We start from the raw sequence: 13687 nt of genomic DNA, 5'->3' as shown, positions 1-13687 counted from the left end.
GTGACTTCTGACCATCAAACTCCCATGTGATAGAGCCCTGATCAAAAATCAGGAAGCAAGCATTTTACGAACAAGGTTTGGTATTGATTCTGTTTTTCTGTTGTTACCTATATTCAATAGGTTTAATAAACCTATAATAATAATAAACCTATAATAAATGTAGCTTTCAAATAAATGGATATTAGTAGGAGTGCTCTGATGCATTTCAGCGAAGCATACATAAACAATTTGTTGATAGTTTTTTTGTTCTGATTCAAACTTGTACTAACCTAACATTAGACCTCCTCAGGCTTCATTTAAAAACACAATTTAATTTCACATTTTTCCACTTTAAGTCCCTGTGTCTTTGTTCTGCAAGTTAACTTATTTTTTTAAAATTTTGCATTTGAAAATCTGTTTTTTTTCTAAAGTTTAAGTGTCATTTATTGTTATGTTCAACTATTGCAAATTCCAACAAATACATTTTTTTAAAAAATGGAAGCACAAAGCATCTTCAATTCGCAAACAGTGGCACGATCATGTTTCACACTGAACACATAATCTTTTGGGAATGGGGTCAAGCTGAAAGGGCAGGACATCCTGCTGAACATGCAGATGAAGCAGATTCAGAGTCCTGACTGTGGATTCAAAATGGTGGTGGCAGCAAAGAAGGAGGATATTTCTATTGTGTATGTTGCTCATGACAGGATCATTATATTAACAATGTGTACTGCTAACAAGAAATAGGTTCCAAGTATGGAAACGTAAAATGGTTACTGTAGTAATATACCACAGAGAAAACAAAAGCTGAACAAAAGCTAAACATGATTTGGAAGATATTGTACCAAATAAAACAGGAATGAGTGTTAAAAGAGTGGTCGATATCGAGTGAATAATAATTGAAAAAACTATTATATTGATCAGTGTCAACATAAAACTTTTTACCTGCAATTAATGTTAATATGTTTGCTTAGACTACCATTTAAGAATCAAATTTGAGTTGTAACAAAACAGTATTAAGGATCAGATTTTATACCTTGTTTTTATTAATACTGTAGTTGTATTGACAAGATGGAATTGTAATAGATTCAGACTGTGGGGACACATGTTTACTAAGCCATGTTAGAACTTTTCTGCTTTAAGGAGATCAAATTTAGTCCAATGCAACAGAATACAATTTGTACTTATTTGAACATCTTAATAATTAGAGCTCCTTCCTCAGAAAGCTTTTAAGAGCAGGGGATAATCCCTGAATCTTGGAAAATGTTATTAAATGGGAACAAACCAGAATGATGATGTGCTTTTTACGAATTAACTTTATCAGATTGCTTAATGCAATTATAAATATAGCTGTAGTTCATTTGCATAGCTGTCCCAGGATTTTCTAACTGATAATGCAGCAAATAGAGTAATTCTGCAGAGTTAGTTAACCATTACCATCTAATATATTGACTATCTAAGATTCAGCAATGGAAACAGAATAATTATCTGGTGTCACACATGCTAATCCCTTCTCTACTTATATCCCTCCCCCCACCCATCACTGCTCAATCTCTGTACATTCAGTTTTTGATTTGTATGTAAATGATGTTAAAGAAAGTTCACTATGGAAACTTCATTGCCTGTTTCAGAATGCTTACAATTGTGTCAACACTTCAAACAGTCAATGGGCTAACATAAATAGATTGGTTTTAAAATCATAACAATTGGGAAAAATTGGTGTAACTACTTCTTTGCTTCTATTGCAATAGACAGTATACCAAACATGAGTGTATTTTTAAAAAAACAAATGAAGACATCAGAGGCTATGGGAGAAAGAAAACATTTGCGGTTGGATTTTAAGATGCTTACAAATTAATTAATAAACAAGAGCTCTGTTGTCTAAAGTAGCATATCTACCTTTTGTTTGCTTACCTCATATTCATTAGATAAAGAAATAAGTGTAGGAAATACTAGAAGCACATCCTGGATGAAGCAAATTGAAGCCATTTAACACCATATTATCTTATGTAACTCAAACTGAAGTGATGATAAGAACTTGTATTTAGACATTCACAGTATATCAGTGTTTGTTCACTTTCTGAAAACATAATAACTGATGGCAAAATAGAGAACTGGAGAACAACTGGCAATTGTGGAGCATTGTTCTTGTGACTTAACCGGTTGTTCCTCCTGGTGAGATAAAAGCAGTGTAGCAAAAGTCATCATTGAATACTCTGGTTATACCCTCAGCATCATTAAAATGAAAAATGCAATTTTAGAATTGCTTTTGATTTGATTGTAATTGTTTAGAATGGATTGGAGCTCACGTTAGTCATGTGAGAATTGTCCCTTACGACTCAAGTTGTTTATTACTGTGCTTCCACAACACAGTGTGTTGTGATTTTGTTTCCACTGCCAGAAATCTATGTATATAAACACTATCACTGACAATGCATTACAGAGATTCATTTAATAAGGAAAAAACCTGGACTTTTGATATACGAGTCATTTGAACTAGTGAACAATCTGTTACAGAAAATACTACTACAATAGACAATAAATATTAGAATTTGTAAAAACCCTTTTTTAAAAAAAAATCCTCCAGTTCCTATCAGCATAAGTTTTATTAAGGGTAGTCCATCATTACATTTACTCGTTTCATCCAGTAATAAAAATGATAGTGGTGACAACTGGTTCACAAAAACATTTTGATATTTTGAAGATCCAATGGATGTTGTTTTCTAATTCAGTAGAACATTGTTAGAAGCAGGAAAATCAGTATCAAAAGCAGTTAAAAGGCAAACAAGGGTTATAACAAACTGAGAATTACTGTGAGGATTTTGCAATAAGGTAAATCGAAGCTAATTTAATCATTTGAAATTATTTAAATATTCCCAATTTTACATTGGTTTCATATTGTGGAGACATTGTGCAGTTTGGTTACAGAGTATTTGTGAGGGCACATATTTATAAGATTGCTGTGCACACTTTATCCATCAAGATTGAGGAGCAGAGTCTTTGAATGTTTTTTTTAACTTTCCAGCATCATTTTCTGAGCAGTGTCTTTGTAATAAACGTTAAAGAAAGTTTTTTTTTCAACATTGTCACAGCACAATTCCTAAACAAAGTTTCCAAATCTTATCCCTATGAATCAATTTCACCTTACGCTCCTTGCATGACGTTAAGAGTGGAATTTATTTGGTGACACTACAAAGTCAGTGGTGAGAATTACTCAGTGTAAAAATCCAAATACTTTTTTTTTGCACCTCACTTTCCAGCAGCTTTTGTTTTAAAAAAAAGTTGTGCTCACACGATTTCTGAGTCACTTCCACCATCGCCACCACAACTCACTGTAACACTTTCACATCATGTGCAAATGACATTTTTTTTTGGGGGGGGGGGGGGAAGAAAAAAAGGATTGTGTATGAACAGCCCCTTTGGGTAATGAAACGATCAAAGTTCGTTGAGAGGGGCCCCAATGTGAGGCGTTGTGTGCATGAGAGGGAAATCCCATCAGAACTGGGGGGAGAGAGAAAAAAAGAGAGTGAGAGAGAGAGAGAAAGCTCCAGAGAGAGAGAGAGAGAGAGAGCAACAAAATAACATTTGCAATTGCACACACAAGTCTCTGGCTTTGTCCTTTACCTTTTTCTTACCGCCACGTGCTCTGTTTCAGGTGTCCAATCTTAATGCCAAATGTACATTTTAATCATTGACAAAACACAACCGAACAATCAGAGGAGTAAGTTTTTTTTTAGCACCAACATGTGTCGAGGGAATGTGTGTGTGTGTGTACGTTTGTTTGTCCTTTCTGATGACTTTTGTGGAGATGTGCACAAATGCCACTGGGAGTGAGTGCAACTGATGCAAACCGACTTGCAAAGGGATGACTTCTTGGGCCTCAGGTGCTGAAGGATTTTTCCTGGGAACTGATCTGGATGTCACTTATAACTTTCCGATCGAAATGCACCTCATAGAAAAAAAAATGCCTTTTGATTGCCACAGTTTGGGGAACAGGTTTCCAGTGATCATAAAAGTTTGCTCAGTCTCCTCCTCCCTCCTCCTCCCCCACCACCACCACCCCCACGCCTCCCCCTCTTGAACATATCAAGATGCAAGGATTATTTATTATTATTATTATTATTATTATTATTTATTCTTAATCTTATTATTAGGACACGATTTAAATTCTTGCCACTTTTTTTTGGGGGGGGAAAAAAAAGTTTCCTAACGGTGAAGTGGCCTCGTTTCGTGTATTTTTTTTTGAAATTGGGGGAAGGGGTTGCAATTTTCTCCCTTTTCGTTAAAAAGCTAATTTTTTGGGGGTTGTTTTTTTTTGGTTGGGTTGTGTTGTGTTGGGGGGTGGGGGTGGGGGGGGGGGAAGCATCTTTTGTTGCTTCTGCGCGGAATTGAGGGAAGTCAATAAAAAGTGTGTGTGGGGGTGTGTGTGTGTGGGGGGGGGGGGGGGGGGGGGTGGAGGGAGGGAGGGAGGGAAGGTTGGTGATGGTTTTAAAAAAAAGACATGATCAATGACTTGCACTGCTGAGCTCTTCAAAGGTTGCAATGTGCCTATTTCTTTATGCATCAATATGTTGGAGCGTAACAGAAGGATGCAATCAATTAACTATGCTAATCCGGTGGGAGTGGGAGGGTTTTTTTTTCTGAACCTTTTTTCTGGTTGGAGGGGAGGGGGGGGGGGAAAGGGAGAGAGAGAGAGAAAAAGAAAGGAGACGCCCTGGAGGATCACATGATTTTGTCTTCGCGCCACTTTCGTAAAACCTTATTCAGCTTTTCATTCTTTGCTGTGCAAAAGGTAACGTGGGATTTCTTTGTTGGGCGGCGGTGGGTCCGCGGAACCGCGTTCGTTGATTGCATTTGTGTTGGTTGTGTGTGTTTTTTTTTCTCCCCCCCCCCCCACCACCTCTTTTCTTCCCATCTTATGATTGCAGGCGGACCCGAAACGACCCCCCCCTCTCCACTCCACCCCACATCACCACCACCACCACCACCTCCTCCTCCTCCACCCCAGGCTCAGTTGATCTGCAAACGTGCGAGTTGCTTGAAAACGTGGTGGTGCTTATGTATGTGTGTGTGTGTGTGTCTGTGTGTAACTGTGCACAAGCTCTGCTACTTTTACTACCGCGTTATATTGAGGGGGACACACACACACACAGAGTGAGTGAGTGGGTGGGTGGGGGACACACAGAGAGAGAGAGGGGGGACACAGAGAGAGTGAGTGGGAGGCACACACAGAGAGAGTGAAGGGGGGGGGGGAACACACACAGAGTGAGTGGGGGACACACACAGAGTGAGTGGGGGGCACACACACAGAGAGTGAGTGGGGGGGCAGTGAGTGGGGGGAGAGAGAAGGAAAGAGGTAATCATTAGTACTTATGTAAGTAAACACGACCGCCTCAAGCGCTCGCTTCGTGCGTGGGGTTTTGTGTGTGTGTGTGTGTTTGTGTTTTATAGAGAGAAAAAGGACAAAACCACCTGTTTTTCCCCCCAAAAAAGAAGAGGTTTGTTTTATTTTAACTGCGGGATATTTTAAGACTCGGGGGAGAAGGGGGGAAAAAATGTCTTGATTGTACCCCCTTTTTTCTCTCTCTTCCCCCCCCCCCCCCACTTCACCCCTCCCCCTCCTCCCCCACCGTGTGTGTGTTTGTGTATCTTATCAAAATGGGGATTTAATTGCTGGTGCGCGGAGTGTTGCAGCAGTTTTGCAAATCACATGGCGCTCATGACTGTTACAGCGCTTTCGTTTCTGTTCGGTCTCTTCCCCCTCCTCCTCCCTTTCCCCCTCTTTCTTTCTCTCTCTCTCTCTCTCTCTCTGCTCAGGGTTTTCCCCCCTCTTTTAACTATCTGCAAAAAAAATCGGGAAAGCTTCCTTCTCTCTCTCTCTCTCTCTCCCTTCTCCCTCCTTCCTCGGAATCTCGCAGTTTATTTTCCTCGCTGCTGTCTGTCTGTGTGTGTGTGAGAGTGAGTGAGTGAGTGAAGGAGAGTGGGAGAGAGAGAGTGAGAAAGAGAGAGAGAGAGAGAGGGGGGAGTTGGAAGGTGTTTTTTTTTGTTTGCGAGTTTGCTTTTGCTGTGGGGCAGAGCAGAGAGAGAGGGAAGGGAGGGAGGGAGAGAGAGAGGGAAGGGAGGGAGAGAGAGAGAGGGAAGGAAGGAGGGAGGGAGGGAGGGAGAGAGAGAGAGAGAGAGGGGGAGCACATGGCGCCATAGTAAAGGCTCGGATACTGTAGGCCTGGAAATGTATCCAAAAAAAAAGGCGGAGGGGGCGGCAGTGCGCGTGCGCCGACTCTGCTCTGGGACCTGGAGTTTCATTCAAGAAAAAAAAACGTGGAGTTTTGTTTCAAACCACTTCTCAAAGTCTCTCTCTCTCTCCACTCTCTCACACACTCACACTCTCTCCCCCTTCTCCAGCCAACAAAACAGTTCATCTGGGGTTGGGTTTAAGGTTCAGACTCTTTAAAACTTTTCTCTCCTCTCCTTCCTCTTCTTCTCTCTTCTCCCCCCCTCCCATCCTCCTCCCTCCCTCCCATCCTCCTCCTCCTCCTCCCCCCATCCTCCTCCTGCTCCTCCTCCCTCCATCCTTGCGAAAAAAAAACGTGCTCTTGTTCTGAAGTCTTATCTCATCTCGTAGCAGTCACCTCTAGGATTTTTTTTTGCTTTTTTTTTCTCTCTCTCCTTTTACCTTTCTTCCCCCCCTCCAAAAAAAAAGTTTGCAAACAATTCACCAGGTACTGTACTCTCAACTGGTTTTGACTGTTCCTTCCCAGCGTCCAGCAAGTTTTGCAGCTTTATTCGGGGTTGAGTTGCGTTCAGGATTTTCTGTGTTTTGTCGTAAACCTTTATTGCAATTGATTTTGTTTTATAAAAGATATATATATATATATGTGTAACGTAGTGTGACCGAGACTCAAAAGTGTGGGGTTTTATCGATGGAAACGACGTGGGAAATCGTGTGACAACATGGGAGCATTGATCAGAGTAACCTTTGCTGGGATTTCCAGGGTGGGGGGGGGGGGGGGGATAGGGTTACAAGTGCGGTTTTGTTTAATTAATTTAAAATGAATGTGGGTTCTGAACTCTTGGCTGTGCATTTAAACCCCACCCCCACCACCCCCCTCGCGAAGGGACACGGATTTGGGGGGAGGGGGGGTGGGGGAAACGTGGTCCGTGTGGGGATGGACGGCAGTTTAGGGTTGAATCCACTTTCCTCTCTTTTAAGTCGCTGTGGTATATTAACACGTGATGATCTTATTGCAATAAACAAACGCACGTTTGCTCGGGAGGAAGGAATCTTCAGCCAAATCTTTACAACTATTTTTTTTTCTTTCTTCCCCCCCACCCACCCACCCACCTCCCCCGACCATGTGCTCCATTGCAACTTGCAAAGCCCTTTTCAGAACGATTTTTTTCGTAACATTTTTTTAAAACCCCAACCCCCAACCCAAAGGGGCAGTGTTACTATGGATTGCATTTTTTTAAAAAAATATATAAAGTTCACGACAGCTCTCCTTTTTTTTCCCCCCTCTCTCTCTCTCTCTTTCTCTCCAAATGTGAATTTGCCTGTGTGTGTGTGTGTGGGGGGGGGGGGGGGTTGCAATTGTAATAGTTCTTGGTGATGGATTGGAATAGACTGGGGGTGGGTGGGTGGTGGTGGTGGGAGGAGAGGAGGAGGTGTGTGTGTGTGTGGGGGGGGGGGTTTAGCAGAGAAAAGCAGGGTCTCTGATTGAATCGCTTTCGAGATGACTTCGCGCTCTTTTTTTTCTTCTCCCCCCCCCCCCCTTTTTTTTAAAAAAAATTTTAAAAAGAAAAAGGATGGGTTTGCGCAGGAATTTAAAACTACAAGTCCCAGAGTGCCCTCTCCCCCCGGATTGCATTGCAGTGTAGTGTGTGTGTAGTCTCTCTCTCTCTCTCTCTCTCTCTCACACGTGGGGGGGATGGGGCCCTGAGCGCGTGTTGTTGCCCTTCTCTCTCTCTCTCTCTCTCACTCTCTCTCTCTCTCTCAATGTATCCAAACGGCGCTCCTCCTCACAACGTTCTGAGATGTATCGGTCCTTCTCCTTCGCGGCCGCGAAAACCTGTGGATATTGGGGTTAAATCCGGTAAAAAAAAATATCTCTATATATCTATGTAACACCCTCTTTTATTTGTTTTTTTTCCCCCTCTTTCTCTCCTCCTCCTCCTCCTCCTCCTCTGTGCCTCACCTTTTTTTATTGTTAATGTTTCCGAGGACGTGCTTTTTTTTTGCGCTTCTCTCTTTCTCTCTCTCTCTACCCCTCTACCTCTCCTCTCTTCACCTCCCTCCCTCCCTCCCTCCGATTGATTGTCTTCTCACCCCCCCCCCACCCCCACCCCCACTCCCATCGCCTTCCATCCGAAAGAGAGAGAGAACTGTGTGTGTGTGGGGGGGGAGAGGGGGAAGGAAAAAAAGGTTTGGATTTAGGGTGTTTTTTTTAAAAAAAATAAAGCAGCGTAAACTTTTTTTTTCTCTCCCTCCTCCCTCCCCCCCCCCCCCCCCCCCAAAAAAAAAAAGTGTGTTTAGCACAAATGTGTTGCAAGTGCTGTTATGGCTAACGTGGGACTTTTTCCCCCCCTAAAAAAAAGTTTATGGTTATTGTTCGGCAGTTTTAGATGTGGTAAAGTTCAGCTCCTGAGAATAATCCTAATGATTAGTAACGTTTCCCCCCCACACCCCCACCCCCCCCCCCCCCACCCCCCCAACGTAACGTTAGGTTCACTTTCCAGGTAATTGTTTGCTACGATAGCTGGAGGCGAGACTGCGAGACGATCCTCACTACTATCAAGTCTCTACATTAACTCGTGGATGGAATTCTTTTACTACTTTTTTTTTAATCTCTATATATCCACATTAAAAATAGCCCTTTGGAGTGTTGGCGTAGACGACTCTGTGGAGACAATGGATCTGAACAGCCCATCTCAAACTTAATAGCCTTTTTTGGTTGTGTTAACCCCCCCCACCCCACCAGACTGGCTGATCAGCATTCGTGCATTTTTCAGCAGGGTAAGGGCTAATCTGCAACAAAGCTGAAATCTTATCAAGTCTTTATATATATTTTTTTTAAAAAATCGAGAATTTGTAATGTGATCATAACGTGGTGGTGGAATCTCCTCTTCCCCCCCTCCCTCCCCCTCCACCCCCAACCCCCTCCCTCCCCCCAACCCCCTCCCTTCCTCACTGCAGGAATCTTGAGTGTCTTTTCAATTTCACTTAAGTTCCCGCAAACCCCAGTCCCATTGTCGTGGTGGTGGGTTTCTGTGTGAACAAGAAAATGGGCGGGAAACCTTTAAATTTTTATGCAATTGGAATGCTTTTAAGTCACGAGTGAACCACATTTTTTATGGACCTTAAGTAATGGGTTGAGACTAATTGAAAATGTCCAGATAGTTTTTTTTCAAAAAACACAGTCCCCAGATATACAGTTTTTTTAAAAAAAATAGCATCCAAACCAGAACATTTGGAAAGACGGACCCTCCCACGTTATTTGCTTTGAGCTGTGTAACCCTCCATGGAGGGAATGCATCAAAATTTAAACTTTTTTGGTGCATGTTTTAAGCAAACCAAACTATTGCAGATGAGTTCAGAGTTTCGTGCAGATTTTAGGATTCTAGAGTTATTCATCAATAGTTTGCAGTGAGATTTGTCAAATTTCATCCCATTGGATGGGTCTTTGTGCAGAAATTAAAGATTGTCTCTTAGGTGGGGCTGGAGGTATAATTTTATATTTGCTTTGTTTTTTTTAAAAAAGAATTGAATTAGTGGTGGCTCCTGCTGACCATTAAGGGCCCAAGATTGACAAGTCACAAATTCTACAACCCATATCCTCCTGCCATCTGCTTTGTGCCTTATTTAATAATGTGTTTTCTTCATGCGTGGTTAATTCATGCATAGCAAGTTGACCCAAGTTATTAAATTTATATTTCGGAGGGATTTCTTACCATGTAATATACAGTATTTCAGCTTCAGAGATTCAGCAGGGGGTTAATGTAAGATGTGAGTGATGAATGCAGTTAATCCATTAGGGGAATTCCATGCTTTGTAATTGCATTCAACCTCTGATGTATTGTTTTGACACCAAACGGTACTGATGATTTCTGATTCACCCCAGCAGGTGTACATCTATGAGGACGTCACTTTGAAGTGCTCTAGTGAATGAGAACCCACAAACCAGAAGCTTGAATTGTGGATTTGGCCAAGTTGTGCAAAAGTGCTTACAGTGCAGGTAGCAGTCAACATCTACTGCAGTGCAAGCACTTCTCGCATTACCTTGGCAGATATTTTAATGATAACTAGTCCAAGCCTAACACATTTTCCCGAGCTTCTGCATTCTTTGCTTTCTAAGTTTTCTAATGTACTCCTTGTGTTAAGGTGCATCTAGTGCAGTTAGTGAAGTAGCTTAGAATCTACTGCCCTAAGTGTTCCTTCTGGCACAAGCTGTTACACCGACAACTCAGGAATTGGACTTTATTGCATTGCAAATTTCTTACATGTACAATGTAATAACGTACATTTGTAGATGCTATTTTCATTGTTATTTGTTAACTTGTGTTTACAAAGTTAAGTTGTGTAGTAATTAACCCAAACAATTTGCATTATATTGAGTGGAGCAGTGTAACTATGTTACTTCAGTAGTGTGAGTTTTGAGCTTACATGTGAATGAGTATATTAACTATTGTCAACACAATCTTTGTAGCATGCTTGGATGCAACAGAAAATCCAGGTAAGAGTTAGTGAAAAAAAGCTCAATTTAATACCACAATACTCACCATTATTTTTTTTAAAGACCTGCTTATTCTTTAATATTGTTTTAATGTATTCTTTAATGGCATGGACTCTTGCAACTCTCTGCCAGTTTTGCAGTTTTGTACTACAGGAAGAAGTGACCTGTGCAAATCTATGCAAAACTGGTAGGGAACTGTACTACTGCTCATTTTTATGGCTGCTGTCCTTTAATATGCTTTAACCGTCCGCTTTGAAGTGCTTGGCTTTTATAAGTGTTTTGAAATCTACAGGAACATAAGACTGTCAGTGCAGTACCAAAGTGCTCATAGTGCAGGTAGTAGCAATGAAATCTACTGTAATGTGAGCACTTACAGTAATGCCAGACACAAAGCACAGAAAACAGTTCTCATACAAGTCCTGTAAAACATGCTTATGTTGGTTACTGTTTCTAGTTAGTTTTGCAGGTTTGCATTCAGCTGTCAAAGTACAAGTGCTGTGCAAATCCATGCAAAACTGACTGTAGCAGTTAGTAGCGTGATTAGCATTTAATGATGGAAGATATGAATGTTTCCTCAATAGGAGTCAAGTGCCTTGAGTGAAGAAGGCTGATTTCTGCATGGGTGGGGATTTGTTGCATTACTGGATATTACCGTGACAGTATTGCACTTGTCCCGGCCTGTGGAGGAAAAAAGGATTCAACAACAAATAGCATAAACAGCCAATCCGTCAAAAGATCTTATTGTTTTATTAGTCTTGCTGTTGTCGGGTGGATCACGATGCAATTTTGATTCTTTTTGCTGTAAAATTGCACGGTATCCATCTGTAATCCGCAGGACATTCGTCGCTTGATGGGGCTCACCTGCATTCCATTAACTTTATTCTGGCTATTTGCAACTTGTACACATTTTGTATTTAATATGCCTTTTTACCAAATAAATATGTTGCCAATGTCTTATTGCAGGTATTAACTGGAGTTTTGTCTTTCATTTGTTGATCCCTAAATCACTTTGTGGGAAGGGTGAAGAGCTCAGGGAGCATTTAGGGACGTCTTGGAAGGTATCTTCAGAATTAAAAACGTTCGTACGTATTCTGGAAACAGCAGCATTCCATAAGAAGATTTAAATATGATTTTCTCAAATGGGTGGATTAGAGTAGGTAATTCTCAGATGTTTTAAGGAATGTGCACTTCTGTATCTGCATTTCGGGGTACCTTAGAAGGATCTTACTTGGTTTTCTTTGGAGATATTTGGATCAATTACACTTAATTTTCTGCCCTGCACTAATTGACAATCGGACAGTACTTTTCTGCTTCGAATTGATATTGTTTGTAAGCACTAAATTTCAATGATTGAACTGAAGTTGTAATTGGAAGGCTTGAAATTTACGATTCTATTTGGTCATTGACACATATCGGCGCAAGCCAGCTATCTGTCCCATTGAGAAATTTTAGTTTTTATGACAATCACTTTGAGTCCATTAAGGGGACTGATCTAACATTTATAGGAATTCAATTGATGTGATCGACCTTTCCCATTTAGTTTTCCTTCATTTAGGAATAAAGATTTGTGCATTGCTGTTGATTTTCAGAGAGAGAGGTCTTCAGAAATAACTTACCCGTTAAATGTTCTGGTAATATCCATACAATTTTCACTGATTGAGCTTTTAATATAAATACTTCAATAATAAGTGGGTCAAAATGCTATGTGAGACACTACCTTGTAAATATAGAAACTTCACGTGTAGAATTACTTGTAATTCAATCTCAGGAAATTACACATGTCACTTGTAAAGATGATTGCGGGAAGCTCTTCATAAGCAAATTGACCCATCTTAAATTTGAATTAATAAACAAGTGACTTTAAAAAATATAGAATCTGAGATCGCTTAGGTCTGAAAAGACTTTGTGAGGTGTGCTGCCTTTTTATAGCCCCATCAGTGAATAGTTAGGAGTTGTGACTTGAGTCCTTAGCTAAGATGCACTGAAGGTGATTCAGTACAGATCAGAAAAAGATTATAGCTGTTAATTTTTGTATTGCTTTAAAGTTTTTGAACTTCCTTCGAGTGGAACTTAAAATTGGCTCGGTTTTCATGGTCAAGCGATCTGACCGCGTGCATTTTGTGAATGTTGTGTGCCATTCCTTTATAATCTGAATTCTGGCAAAATGGTGTTAAGTTTTGAAGCTATACTAACTCAGTATGACTTGAGGGAATCAAAACCTGAATTTTTAACCGTTCAGGGCGCATACTTTTAAGGGCAAATATTCAACCAAATATTTGATCTAGGTGTGTTGCTTTAGAGCAGAGATGCACAATTAACCAGTAAAGGACCACTGAATAGAAACGGGGAAGGTAGGGGATCTTCAGGTGTGCATTACTTCCTTAGTGTTTTTTCCTTGCAAATGCAGACAGTAGGAAACTTTCCGCAATGCATATACTGACACTAATCCAACAGTGGAGGGGCTGCATTATCGGAGGTACAGTCCTTTGGATGAGATGTCAAAATTGAAGTCCTGAATAAACAACCATGCAGCACCCAGGAGAATTATTTTCGGGGCATTGTGTGCCAACCACAGATTGAGGGGAGTGAAATCTTTGTTAGAAGTCAGACAGGTGCCATATCTGCACAATACAGTCAACACCCTGTGTTTGGCAAAGGTATCGAGCAATGTAATATCTTTGCTATGCAGTCAACGTTTTTTATACTTTTGAGAAATTAATATGCCAACCCTTTGAGACTGTATTTTATCACCTGCCAAATCTAGATGAACATGATGCCTTGAGCATGCCAGTTCATATGTGTTGTATCAAATGCGAGGATTATGTTAATCTGGTCCAGATACTTGAAAAGAGAAAGTAATGCCAAAAAGTAGCAAATGGCTGCTGTGACGAACAGATGATCACTAATACCCTTCAGTTATGCAGCTCGTGTTAATAATATGCTCATTAATCTAAACTTGTATACTGCTCAGATAATGTTTG

The sequence above is a fragment of the Callorhinchus milii genome, unplaced genomic scaffold (genome assembly GCF_018977255.1).
Source record: "Callorhinchus milii isolate IMCB2004 unplaced genomic scaffold, IMCB_Cmil_1.0 Scaffold15, whole genome shotgun sequence".
Classification (NCBI taxonomy): domain Eukaryota; kingdom Metazoa; phylum Chordata; class Chondrichthyes; order Chimaeriformes; family Callorhinchidae; genus Callorhinchus; species Callorhinchus milii.
Note: the sequence above shows the minus strand (reverse complement) of the source record.